Source organism: Sinocyclocheilus grahami, unplaced genomic scaffold, assembly GCF_001515645.1.
Source record: "Sinocyclocheilus grahami isolate Dianchi unplaced genomic scaffold, SAMN03320097.WGS_v1.1 scaffold967.1, whole genome shotgun sequence".
NCBI lineage: Eukaryota > Metazoa > Chordata > Actinopteri > Cypriniformes > Cyprinidae > Sinocyclocheilus > Sinocyclocheilus grahami.
The window spans coordinates 71,979-85,356 of NW_015506146.1; the positions used below are offsets into that span (position 1 = coordinate 71,979).

General features: G+C 40.5%; 1 pseudogene; it reads right to left on the reverse strand.

Annotated features, from left to right (window-relative positions):
- The window catches only part of LOC107564864 (carboxypeptidase Q-like), a 58,231-nt pseudogene that overhangs the window by 11,595 nt on the left and 33,258 nt on the right, over window positions 1–13,378 (reverse strand).

Below are 13,378 nucleotides of genomic sequence, written 5' to 3' on the forward strand. Positions count from 1 at the left end.
TTTATTTCACTAAAGAATTCTACCTCTAACGAGCTGTAGATAAAATAGTCAAAAATTACCGTTATTTTCCGGTCTTTATCCGTTCAGTCAGATTTTGTGCTGCAAAACATCCATGACAGCCATTGTCCATGCTGGCAAATAATAATGGCCATTCGACGTGAATTATATAAATAATTTTAACGGCCATTTAAAACCCGAGGGTCTACCATGTGCATAGTAAAGCGATCACTGCAGACAATCATTTTGGGTGGGAATTAATGTAAACAGAGATATCGGATACCAGTCGTGTCTAAAGTGAATGTAAACAGACGTGCCAAAAAATCGGATATGGTCAAAAGATCGGATCTGTGCATTAAGACTTATAATGGGACGCAGTGTAAACGCAGCCTTAGTTGCTTTGCATCCTGAAATGAAGACGGACACAGTTTTTGTTTTATCCAGCTGTATTTACTTATAATATCCAAGTAAAAGATATAAGACCAACGTGTCAGAAAAAAAAAATAAATAAATGAAAAAACAGAATCACTGAGTTGGAAAAAGAAGCACCCCCATCCTAAAAATGACTTGTAAACTCAAACAGGTGTAGCTAATCACCTTCTCGATGGCACACAAAGCCATTTGACTTTCAACTGTGATCAGCTGTGGTCATTTTGATTAGCTCAGCATGAAAAGAGATTTCCTGGAGCCTTTCAGTCCTTGGTAGTGTAACTGAAACAAACAATCAACTATGGGCAGCAAGGCACTGTCAAAAGATCTCTGGGTTAAAGTTGTGGACAGGCACAAGTCAGGAGATGGATACAAAAGGATACAAAAGTGGACACATGCAGCCACAACTGAGCTTTGCCAAAACACACCTTGAAGATTCTGAGGCAAGTTGAGACTAAAATTGAATTGTTTTGCATCAACACCAAATTATATTTCTGGCGGAAATCCAATACAGCTCACCGTCCAAATAACAGCATTCCTTCAGTAAAGCGAGGAGGTGGTAATATCCTGTTATGGGAGTGTTTCTCTGCAGCAGGACTGGAGCACTTGTCAGGATAGAAGGAAAAATGGATGGGGCAAAATACTGTCAAATTCTTGAGGAAAATCTGCTGCCCTCTGCCAGAAAGTTGTCAATGGGAAGAAGGTTTACCTTCCAACATGACAATGACCCAAAGCACACAGCAGAACTGAGTACACACTGGTTGAAGGAGAAAAAGGTGAATGTCCTTGCACAGCCCAGTCAGAGCCCAGCCCCACTGAAAATCTGTGAAATTACTTGAAGACTGCAGTCCACAAACGGTCACCATCAAATTTAACTGAACTTGAGCAGTTCTGCCAAGAAGAGTGGGCAAATATTGCAAAGTTAGTGAAGTCACATCCCAACAGACTAACGGGTGTGATTAAATCAAAAGGTGGTTCAACAAAATACTGATACAAAGGGGTGCTCCTTTTTCCAACTCAGTGATTCTGTTTTTAATTTTTTTTCTGACATGTTGGTGTTTTATTTTTACTATACATCACTTTACATAACATCATTTCAGGCTGCAAAGCACCCACTGTAAAAACTAAACTCATCTCTAAATAGATTAAAATTTAGCAGGAAATGCTCAGTTGGACATTTTCTCCATCTTCCCCTATATATGTTTTCAGTAAACCAAGCAAAATTGACAGTACATGACAGCCAGGGATCACCATGGATTTGCACTGAATGGACACACACATACACAAAAAAACACTACCATTACAAAACTGTGGTCTTGGAAGGATAAAAAACAGTAAAAAAAAATAGTATTTTGATTTGTTTATTTGTTTTTAAAATGTTTCTGTTTAAAATGTAATTTATTCATGTGATGAAAAATCTGACATTATTCAAGTCTTCAGTGCCACATGATCCCTTCTAATATCCTTTTTTCAGTTATGCTGATTTCATGCTTAAGAAACATTTCTTATTATTTTTTGAAATTGTGAAACATTTTTTTTCAACATTCTTCAGCATGAAATTTCAAAAGTTCAAAATTTATTTAAAATAGAAATATTTGTAAAATTATACATTTCTTTACTGTCAATTGATCTATTTAGTGCATCCTAATAAATGCATTAATTTCTTTAAAAGTGCAGAATCGAGTACCGAATATTGCCTTTCATGCAGTGTGTAGCTGTATATGAATGCAAACAATCTGCAAAGTTGTAAAGCCAAAAGTGCACGATAAAAAGTTATTGTCTCCCAAAAGAAAGAATCGACTGAAAAGCCTAAACGAGTCATCAGTAATTCAAATTGCACTTCTGTTGTGGCTACACGTCACAGGGTAACACATTTGCATAATGCCCGTCTGTTCTACATTGGCCGGCACCGAACAAGTTGACCCACCCTCAAATACTGTAGCTTGTTCATGTGGTTCATGTCGAGAAGACGCTGTGTCCTACGCTGTAAATGTAATTTTTTTTTATTTTCACTTGCCAAAAGATTAGGCTGCAAAGATTCAGTGCTTAAAATTCATTTTTTCTACTGTGCCACAGCAGTACATCCCCAATCTTTTTTTGTGTTCCCGTCATTTAACTGACAACTGCTTCTCTAATCTTCAATGCGGGATTCACAAAACGCTTGCTTTAGAAAAATGGCTCAGTAAACAGTTTATTTAGACCAGCTGATTCCACAACCTGTAAGTATGAGAAATAACAGATGTTTATATTTTTTTTCGAGTGTTTAAAATACAGAACTATTGCAGAGGGCGTATAGTTTCCAACATGCGCTGCACGCGGGTGACCAATCACAACAGTCTGAGCCATCTGACCAATCAGAGCAAGGTAGACTCAAGAAAAGGAGGGGTTTGTAGCGACTGAATCTTAGATTTGCTTTGAAGAATCATTTGAGAATTGTTAGAATATGAGGTGATATTAAATGCATATTTTGAGAAATGAAAGCATTTTTTGACCTTGCATGCATGTAAACCTATTGTAGGAGACTCCCAAAACAATTTTAGGAACTTTAAAAATGGCAGAATAAGGGCACTTAGAAAAAAGTCTTACTGACAGAAAAACAGTCAAAATAATTCTCGTTCTGACTGACCAAATGTGAATTTGGGCAACAGTATTTTACACAAACACTTTTTTGCTTGCAATAATCGTTAATTTAATTTTTGGAAAGAAATAATAATAACTTTAAACACACACACACACAAATAAAATAAAATAAACAACAGTTTTATGTTTTCTTTTTGGAATTTCCACTTCCAAATCCACTTAATTTAGGAATCTCAGAGGGAATGTGCTGTCGTTTGAATTAAAATTATTATCTCCTTTTTATTGTAGCCATTCATAAATGTAATCATACCTTTTAAAGTAGCCATTGACAAAAATGTGCCATTTGAAAACTGTCGCTAATCCTCTTATTTCACAGATAACACAGAATACATCTAAAGAACATCTGACTCACTGGCTGTCACCGGCACCCTCATTAGCAGTGATGAGTAATACACTCCAAAGGTCTATACTGAGGGTTCCCATTACCATCCATCAGCGAGAACGATCAGTATTTTCAGGCATGTCTCTGGCTGTGACCGGAGTGTCATTGCTCGGTGAATTCAGACTGTGAAGAACACCAGGGCTCAAGGTTCTGTTTGTTCGCAGAATAAAGGCCTCCAGCTTGCACAAGCCTTAGTTCTAACTAGGGCAAAGGCTAAAGCAAAGTTTCTCTCCCAAAAACATAGGCATCTGTATTTTAAGAGGTATAAATCAGTGCTTTTTAAACTGCCCTAGTGAAAACTAAATATACTAAAATGTATTTGAAATACATTAATTTCATGCTAATTAAACTACAACTGCATGTACTTAATAAAAAATACCCTGCAATTGTAATTTTATTATACTAAACTTAAAGTCTGCTAAATTGGAACAACTAATTTTGTACTTAATTCACTTAAATTGTGCAGAAGTAGTGCTGAAGTCCAAATAAAGATATACTGATGTATATTTGATTGTGCTAAAGTGGAACTATTGCGGGGGCGCTAGTGAGCAGGCAATGGAATAGGTCACAAGTTTGGTGAGCTCTGCACAAAAATGTATTTATTCCACTTCTTAAGGCGCCTTGACCGAAAATATGATACATTGCAAATACTCAAGACTTTATTACTTCACATGAGACGATTTGTTCCTTTACGATTCCAAATGGCGAGCAGTCTACGCAAATACAAGTACACGGGAAAAACCGCTGCTAGCAAAACGGATGCTAACGCACCTAGCATGATGTCCGAATCAGCCGAACATACTGACTTTATGGATTTGAAAGCTGAGCTAATTTCATCCATCAAGATGGAAATAACCGCGCTCTTTCATACAGAGCTGAAGAATGTGCTGTCAAACGAATTTGACATGGTTAAATCAGAGCTACAAGCAGTTAAATCAGAGATAGCAAGCAACGCTTCGGCTCTTCGCTCAGACTTAGAAACAACTAAAATGACAATATCAGACATGGAACAAGGGCTATCCGGCTGCTCGGACAATATGTGTGCTTGGACATGGAAGGGCGAATGCGAAGGTCAAATATTCGCATACTGAATGTAGCTGAAGAATCTGGCGCATGTTCCCAAACTTCAGTGTCGAAGCTGCTTAAGGACACCCTAAAAATGGATAAAGATGTGCTGATCGACAGATCCCATCGCACCCTCCAGGCAAAATGGGCAGATGGTAAACCAAGAGCAATCATAGCAAAATTGCATTACTATCAAGACATTCTCCGCTGTGTTCATGAAACCGGACCACTTCATTACAAGGGTTCAACAATACTCATCTTCCCCGACTATCCACCGAGCGTGGCCCACGCAAGATCGGCGTTTAACGAAGTCAGAAAACTACTACGAGGCAGAGAGGGTGTCCGTTACGGTATTCTCCGCCCGGCTAAACTCCGAATCACCCACAACGAAACCGAAAAGCAGTTTCAGGATGCAGTGGAAGCTATGACTTATGTGAAAAATAATATTCTCTGAGGAGGCTCGATCACAAGGACTGAATAGTTAAGTAAAATACCATGTTTCTATCTTTCCTCTGTCCCCACTTCATGCCATAATTTCTGAGTGAATACATAAACATTACACCTATACAGAGACTGTGGCTGAATGCATAACCTTGAGGACGAGGATCGAGAGATATTATTATTAAAACTATCTGACTTTATTGATAATTATAGTTAGAATGTTAAAATCAGAAACATTTTATTGGAATACTGTTATTGTTATTTCTTTTTGATGTGTGGATATTGCTGCGAGGGGTTAATTTTTCACCATGTTCTAGTTGGTGATTGGGAATGGGTAACTGTTGCACTTGATTTAATACTACTTTTTTTTCATTAATGAAGGGGTGTCTTCTGCCTGTTTCAAATAAAACTTTAGTACCTAAATTCAAATACTCTAATGGCTAAATCACAGAATGTTGGAGTCAACATATCAGGCATTTGCCAGGTAAATCTTGTAAGTTGGAATGTCAAGTCTCTAAATCATCCAGTGAAACATAGAAAGGTACTTTCACACCTAAAGCAGCTAAATACAGATATCACTACAAGAAACCCACTTGAACACCTTTGATCACTTCAGACTCAGAGGAGGATGGGTGGGGCAATTATTTCACTCTAATTTTCACTCTAAATCTAGAGGAACAGCAATTCTCATTAGCAAAACGGTCTCATTTGTCATGTCAAAAATTGAGGCTGACCCAGCGGGTCGTTATATAATAGTAGTGGGTAGACTAAATAACACTCCAGTAGTTTTGGCAAACATATATGCACCTAATTGGGATGACAGTGCATTCTTTACTGGTCTTTTTTCTCGAATACCCAATATAGATACAAACCATCTAATACTACGAGGAGATATTAATTGTGTGCTTTCACTAGACCGTAGTTCCCCCAAAACTATGGTACCAACTCGTACAACACAAGTGATTAACCAGCTTCTTAAAACCTATGGAATGATTGACGTTTGGAGATTCCAAAATCCAGGCCAAAGAGGCTACTCTTTTTATTCACCAGTTCATAAGACTTATTCGCGTATAGATGATCTTTTCTTAGATAGTGAATTACTTCCATTAGTCAGTAAATGTGAATATCATGCAATAGTAATATCAGATCATGCACCGTTATTAATCACCCTAAATATGCCAACTATGTATAAAGACTATCGACCATGGCGATTTAATACACTGCTTCTCTCAAATTCATATAATTAGAAATAAGTGAATATTTAGCACATAATCAGGCTCCAGGAGTATCTTCTTGTTTAATTTGGGAATCTTTAAAAGCTTATCTTTGGGGCCAAATTATATCATATAGTGCCAGAGCAAAGAAAAAGCGACTGGAGCGGCTCAGAAAAATTGAAAATGATATTTTACAACTTGATGGAGTTTTGGCATATTCTTCATCACCTGATTTATTTAGGCAACGACTGGCTCTCCAGTCGGAATTTAATTTATTATCTACAAAACACATAGAAAATCTGTTGAATAAATCCAGGCATAAGATATATGAACATGGTGAAAAGATAGGGAAGATTTTAGCACACCAAATACGACAACAAAATGCAGAGCATTCCATTTTGACAATTAACAACGATTTGGGCATTAAATTGACAAATCCCTTGGAGATTAATCAGCGGTTTAGAGAATATTATTCACAATTATATACTTCAGAATCTAGTAGGGATGAGTCGTTATTTGACTCTTTTTTTAATAAACTCAGTCTCCCTACTATTGATCGAGAATCTACTTTATATTTGGAGAGTCCTTTATCAAAAGAAGAATTCATGAGAGCAACAGCCTCTATGCAAAGCGGAAAATCACCGGGGCCAGACGGCTTTCCAAGTGAATTCTTTAAAAAAAATTCTACTGATCTTGCCCCTATTTTACTTTCCTTCTGTGATGAATCCTCCTCTTCTGGCTCGTTGCCAGAGACTATGAGACAAGCAATTATATCTCTCATCTATAAGAATGATAAAAACGTATCAGAATGCAGCTCATATCGGCCAATTTCATTGCTAAATGTTGACAGCAAAATATTTGCCAAAATATTAGCACACCGACTGGAAACAGTATTACCTTCATTAGTATCTGATGACCAGACAGGGTTCATTAAAAATCGCTACTCATTTTATAATATACGTAGATTCTTAAACATCCTCCATCATCCCACTCCATCTGATACTCCAGAGGTGCTTTTGTCACTCGATGCTGATCGGGTGGAGTGAGACTACCTCTTCTATACCCTCAAAAAATTTGGATTCGGGACAAAGTTTATATCATGGATCCGAATTTTATACTTTTCACCTGTAGCAGCAATTCGCACAAATAATAATCTCTCACCCTTCTTTTCACTAGAACGTGGGACCAGACAGGGCTGTCCCTTATCCCCCTTGTTATTTGCATTGGTAATGATATTAGATTAGATTAGATTCAACTTTATTGTCATTGCACATGTAAGGTACAAGGCAACGAAATGCAGTTAGCATCTAACCAGAAGTGCAATAAGCAGTAAGTACAGGATATACAGTGTCTCCAATATGTTACAAATGTACAATAAATATACAGATAAGGCAGTACTATGGACATAATTTACAGATTTTTAAATACTATCAGCATGATATACAGATAGGTGTACTATGAACATACTATACAGATGGATTATGTAATAAGTTTATGTACACTATAATTGAGCCCCTAGCCATTGCAATACAGAATGATGTTAATATTAAGGGTATACAGAGGGAAAATTCCGAACACAAAGTTTCTCTTTATGCGGATGACACCCTTCTGTATATATCTGAATCATTAAAGAGTCTGCCACAAATATTGACTTTACTGGATGCTTTTGGGAAAATATCAGGCTACAAAACAAATATGCAGAAAAGTGAGCTTATGCCTATCAACTCTGCTGCTAGACAGATTATTTTTTACCTCTTTACCATTTAAATTAACTAAAGATAAATTAAAATACCTAGGTATATGGATCACTAATAAGTACAAATATTCGTACAAAGCAAATTTCCCCCACTGATGGATTCCATTAAAAAAAGACTTTGAACTTTGGAGACCATTACCATAATCATTAGGAGGCAGAATAAATACTATAAAAATGAATATTCTACCCAGATTCCTATATCTTTTCCAATGCATACCTATATTTTTGACAAAATCTTTTTTCTCATTATTAGACAAATTAATATCATCATTCAAGTCAAGTCAAGTCAAGTCACCTTTATTTATATAGCGCTTTTAACAATACAGATTGTGTCAAAGCAACTGAACAGCATTAATTAGGAAAATAGTGTGTCAATAATGCAAAATGACAATAGTAAACACAAATTTTTCAGTTAAAGGCAGTTCATCATTGAATTCAGTGATGTCATCATCCAGCTCAGTTCAGTTTAAATAGTATCTTTGCAATCAAGTCAACGATATCGCTGGAAATGAAGTGTCCCCAACTAAGCAAGCCAGAGGCGACAGCGGCAAGGAACCAAAACTCCATCATTGACAGAATGGAGAAAAAACCTTGGGAGAAACCAGGCTCAGTCGGGGGACCAGTTCTCCTCTGGCCAGACAAAACCAGTAGTTAAATTTCAGGCTGCAGCAAAGTCATATTGTGCAGAGGACTCGTCTGGTTCCTGTGGTCTTGTCCCGGTGGCCGTCTGAGACAAGGTCTTTACAGGGGATCTGTATCTGGGGCTCATCTAGTTGTCCTGGTCTTCAGGGCTGTAGAGGTCCTTTCTAGGTGCTGATCCACCATCTGGTCTGAATACGTACTGGATCCGGGTGACTGCAGTGACCGGATACAGACTGGATCTGGTGGCAACGGTGACCTCGGAATTAGAGAGAAACAGACTAATATTAGCGTAGATGCCATTCTTCTAACGATGTAGCAAGTACATCGGGTGTTATGAGAAGTGTTCCCGGTTCCGGTTGACCTAATTAATGCAGCCTAAAAATCCTTTAACGGATCTGAATATTAGAAGCGTATTAGTGTGTTATGTGTAAGCCAGGTTAAAGAGATGGGTCTTTAATCTAGATTTAAACTGCAAGAGTGTCTGCCTCCCGAACAATGTTAGGCAGGTTATTCCAGAGTTTGGGCGCTAAATAGGAAAAAGATCTGCCGGATTCATATGGAACAGGAAAAATCTGCGCATCCACAAAAGTATTTTACAGAGACACTGAGAGCATGGAGGACTGTCTTTACCCAACATTCATTATTACTACTGGGCAGCTAATATCCGTGCAATGTTATATTGGGTTAATTCATCAAATAATAGTGGTCCCAATTGGTTGTCTTTAGAAAATATGTAATCTCGACCGGCCTCTCTTCACGCCCTGCTCTGTTCAAAACTCCCACCACCAGAACCAATATTTAAATTTTCTTCAAATCCAGTTGTTAAACATTCATTCAAAATATGGGCACAATTTAGAAGAAGTTTTGCACTCAAGAAATTATCAATCTACGCTCCCATAGCAAGAAATCACATGTTTACCCCTTCTATTATGGATGAAACCTTTAATATTTGGTCTGTGAAAGGTCTTAGGACACTAAAAGATATGTTTATTGGTGGAGACTTTGCATCATTCAGTCAAGTGAAAATGAAGTTCCAAATTCCTGACTCCCACTTTTTTAGATTTCTTCAGCTTCGTAGCTTTGTGTCTTCCTCATTGAGCCACTATCCTTCATTGCCTCCCTGTTCCCTTCTTGAGTCTATAATGGACCTGAGTTCATATTCCAAAGGAGCCATTGGTAAAATGTATTCTGTAATTAATTCTCATAACCTGGAACCCCTAGCTCAACCCTAGCTCAACTAAAAAGAAAATGGGAGGTGGAATTAGATATAGAACTCTCGGAAGACATGTGGCAGTCTGTCTTAAACAATATTTATTTATCTTCAATTTGTCAATTTGTCTAAAACATAATAAGTAATTCAACAGTAATTCAATTTAAAATTGTTCACAGACTGCATTGGTCCAAAGTGAAATTAGCCAAATTCAAACCAAATTTAGACCCTAATTGTGTTGCTACGCTATCTCACATGTTTTGGCTTTGTCCAAAATTAAAAGACTTCTGGCAGTTGATATTTAAATTTCTCTCTGATACATTAAAGACATGTATAGAGCCTGAGGCCATAATTTCAATATTTGGTATCATACCACGATCCTTATGTTTTAATCAAAGTAAGAAAAATCTGATCGCTTTTGCTATGCTTTTAGCCCGGAGGTTAATACTGCTCAAATGGAAAGAAAAATCCCCTCCAACCTTTAAGCAATGGCTTAAGGACCTACTACATTATATGGCCTTAGAAAAAATACGGCACACTATAAGAGGCTGTACCAACATGTTTTATATTACTTGGCAACCTGTTTTAGGGCAGATAAAGAAGATGGACCCCTCAGTTATCTCAGAGTAGTGAATTAATTTTTTTTTTTTTAATCAGAAAGCTTAAATGTATAATCGTGCAACAGGGGGAATTGTTGTGGGTAGGGATGTTATATAAAAAATGAAAAAGATGTCTAATTGTATTATACGCCTCATGTTTGACAGAATATTCAATAAAAATACTTTGGAACAAAAAACGTTCCAGGAATAAAACCTACAGCCTCTGCACTCCGTGAGGGCCAAGAGCGCAGGTTAGGCAAAGCCTGAGACTGGTTCTGACCTGAGGCAAGACTGAGCCCATTAAGCAGAAAGGACCTGCAAGGCCGGGACATCCAGATTATAGAACCTGGCGAATGTGGACGACAAGGCCCAGCCGGCCGCCGCACAGATTTCTGCAATGGACACACCACTAGACCAACCCCAAGATGAGGCCATGCCTCTAGTCAAATGGGCTCTTACTCCTATGGGGCAGTGTAGGCCCAAGGAGGAGTAAGCTAGCGCAATAGCGTCAACTACCCATTTGGTGAGTCTCTGCTTAGTGACCAGAAGCCCTCTGGTGCGGCCACCAAAGCATATAAAGAGTTGTTCCGACTGCCTGATTGGGGTGGAATGCTCGATATAGGTTCTCAATGCCCTGACTGTGCAGAGTAGGTGTAACTCCTGGTCTTCCTCCGAGGGGGGGGAGTGCCGATAGAGTTACTTCCTGTGCTCTAAATGGGGTGGAGAGCACCTTAGGTATGTACCCGGGCCTTGGTTTTAGGACGACCTTAGAGTCATTGGGCCCGAATTCCAGGCAAGAGGGGCTCACAGAGAGTGCCTGTAGATCTCCCATCTGCTTTACTGATGCTAGCGCCAGTAGCAGAACGTTTTTTAGCATCAGGGGACGAAAGTCAAGAGATTATAGCAGCTCAAAGGGAGGGCTCCTAAGAGCCCTCAGCACTGTGGACTGATCCCATGTAGGGACTGTGGAGGGGCGAGGTGGGTTAAGCCTCCTGGACCCCTTCAAGAAGCGAACAACCAGGTTGTTCCTGCCCGCCGATTGGCCTGCTATAGGAACGTGACAGGCTGCTATAGCTGCTACATAGACTTGGAGCGTGGAACGGGAACGGCCCTTTTCCAACAGCTCTTGTAGGAAGGGCAATATCAGAGACATGTCACATTAAGCTGGTTCTTTGTCGCGGGTTGTGCACCAGACGGAGAATACCGACCATGGGCATAGAGGCGTCTCATGGACGGTGCTCTGTCCTGAGATATTGTATTTAAAACACTCTCGGGAAGGCCTTCAGGCTCCCATCGAGAGACCAGAGATGCAGGGCCCACAGCTCAGGCTGGGGGTGCCAGATTGCTCTGTTCGCTTGAGAGAGGAGGTCTCGTCTCAGGGGAGGACAATGGACCATGGAGCTGCTACAAGCAGCTGGGACAGCTCTGCAAACCAGTGTTGGTTATTCCAGAGCAGGGTTACCAACAGAACCCTGTGCCCTTGTTCCCAAATTCGCCTGATTGCCTGCAGGACCAGGGCGATCGGGGGAAAAGCGCAAAGGAGGAGGTTGGGCCAGTTGTGGGCCAATGCGTCCGTGTCCTTCGAGAAATAAGTTGGGCAGTAAGAGTTGTCTCTTGAGGCAAAGAGGTCGACCTTTGCCTTGCCAAAGATCTCCCAGATTTTCTGAACCACTTGGGGGTGGAGCATCCACTCTCCCGAGGGGACATTGCTCCGAGACAGCACGTCTGCTCCTTGGTTCAACCTGCCTGGCACATGCATCGCCCTCATCGCCCTCTACTAGAGTAAAGAGGTAGTACTAGAGTAGTGTAGGACACTACCGTCATGCTGTCCGATCGGACTAGGACATTGTGTCCCCTTAGGTCCAACAAGAAGGTGTGGAGGCCCAAACACACTGCCAGCATTTCCAGGCAGTTGATGTGTAGTCGTCCTTCCTCTTTCAACCAGAGGCTGAAGGCTGGTTTGCCATCGCACAGCGCTCCCCAACCCATGTTGGAAGCGTCTGTCGAGACTATCTTCCTTCTGAAGACCATTCCCAGAGGCACACCCTGTTACATCCAATGAGAGTCTTTCCAAGGGGCCAGGGCTGCCACACAGGCCTGGTTTCCCTTGATATGAAGGCATCCGTCACGCCAGGCGTGGGACAGAACTAGCGTTTCAGCCAGTACTGAAGGGGCCGCATACGGAGCAGGCCCAGCTGTAGTACTGGAGACACGGAGGCCATAAGACCTAGCATCTTCTGAAATGCCTTGAGATGACGAGAGACTCCTATTTTTAAAGAGGCTGCAAGCTGCCGGATAGCTAGAGCACATTCTGGCGCGACTGTCATCCTCAGTCGACGGGCCGAGTCGAAAACTGCTCCCAGGAACGATATCCGTTGGCTGGGAGACAGAGTGCTCTTGGCAAAATTGACCCTGAGCCCCAGGCATTCCAAGTGGCTGAGGAGAAAGGATCTGTGAGATAGTAGCTTATCCTCTGACTGGGCTACTATCTGAGCCAGTCGTCGAGGTAATTCAGAATGCGGATTTCCATCTGTCTCAGAGGAGAAATCACTTCGTCCATGCACTTCGTAAAAGTGCACGGAGCTAGGAACAGTCCGAATGAAAGGACCGTGTATTGATATGCCACTCCCTCGAAGGCAAATCTCAAGAATCATCTGTGATGGGGGGCTATCTGGATGTGAAAGTACACGTTTAACCATTTCTATGGCTCCTTTTGCCAGTAAATTCATCACCTCGGAGTGCAGGACGTGAGCGTCCTTGCTCTGAACCAAGGTGGAAACCATGCCGCGGAAGCTGAAGAGTGTAACCTTGTTTTATTATCCCCAAAACCCAGTCTGACACTCCGGGGATGGCCTGCCAGGCCTCGGCTCGCGTGGCAAGGGGTTGGATTAATTCGGGTGGAGAATTGTCTTTTGGGGACCCGACACTCGTGGTAAGCAGAAGAAGAAATATGCTCTCTTTTTGAAAGTGTTTGTGTTTTATTTTCCTGCTATAACAGCAGCT